This window comes from Argopecten irradians, chromosome 15 (assembly GCF_041381155.1).
Source record: "Argopecten irradians isolate NY chromosome 15, Ai_NY, whole genome shotgun sequence".
NCBI lineage: Eukaryota > Metazoa > Mollusca > Bivalvia > Pectinida > Pectinidae > Argopecten > Argopecten irradians.
Genome location: NC_091148.1, coordinates 2,202,859 through 2,204,377, shown reverse-complemented (window position 1 = coordinate 2,204,377; position 1,519 = coordinate 2,202,859).

Sequence of the window (1,519 nt, the reverse complement as noted above, 5' to 3'; positions counted from 1 at the left end):
TAAACACAATTTATTGAAATAAGCTGCTTTGTCCATTTATCATTTCTTTCATTTTTCAAATTTCAATTAAATATACACATTGACATATAAGATCTATGAGGAGAACCATTGTCACCCAGGGCCTAGTTGTTCAAAAAGAGTTTAGGTTAGTCACAGTTTAACGACAACTTTCAAATCAAGATAACAATCATTTCTTGTAATGCAAATTTGACAAAACTTCAGGTTCTTAAGATTTTCATTCTTTACCGGCTTACAAATTTTGCAGAAATAAGAAATGAAAAGTTCAATAATCATGTGATTAAGCTAACAATGCTTTGAACAACCGGGCCCAGAGGATAAATGGTTAGTGATAGAATGTGGAGACACCCTAACTACCGGACCACTGTCACCCAGAGGTGAATGGTTAGTGGTAGAATATGGAGACACCCTAACTACCGGACCACTGTCACCCAGAGGTGAATGGTCAGTGGTAGAATATGGAGACACCCTAACTACCGAGCCACTATCATCCAGAGGTGAATGGTTAGTGGTAGAATATGGAGACACCCTAACTACCAGACCACTGTCACCCAGAGGTGAATGGTTAGTGGTAGAATGTGGAGACACCCTAACTACCGGACCACTGTCACCCAGAGGTGAATGGTTAGTGGTAGAATATGGAGACACCCTAACTACCAGACCACTGTCACCCAGAGGTGAATGGTTAGTGGTAGAATATGGAGACACCCTAACTACCGGACCACTGTCACCCAGAGGTGAATGGTTAGTGGTAGAATATGGAGACGCCCTAACTAGCTACCAGACCACTGTCACCCAGAGGTGAATGGTTAGTGGTAGAATATGGAGACGCCCTAACTAGCTACCAGACCACTGTCACCCAGAGGTGAATGGTTAGTGGTAGAATATGGAGACGCCCTAACTAGCTACCAGACCACTGTCACCAAGAGGTGAATGGTTAGTGGTAGAATATGGAGACACCCTAACTACCGGACCACTGTCACCCAGAGGTGAATGGTTAGTGGTAGAATATGGAGACACCCTAACTAGCTACCAGACCACTGTCACCCAGAGGTGAATAGTTAGTGGTAGAATATGGAGACGCCCTAACTAGCTACCAGACCACTGTCACCCAGAGGTGAATGGTTAGTGGTAGAATATGGAGACGCCCTAACTAGCTACCAGACCACTGTCACCCAGAGGTGAATGGTTAGTGGTAGAATATGGAGACGCCCTAACTAGCTACCAGACCACTGTCACCCAGAGGTGAATGGTTAGTGGTAGAATATGGAGACGCCCTAACTAGCTACCAGACCACTGTCACCCAGAGGTGAATGGTTAGTGGTAGAATATGGAGACGCCCTAACTAGCTACCAGACCACTGTCACCCAGAGGTGAATGGTCAGTGGTAGAATATGGAGACGCCCTAACTAGCTACCAGACCACTGTCACCCAGAGGTGAATGGTTAGTGGTAGAATATGGAGACGCCCTAACTAGCTACCAGACCACTCACCCAGAGGT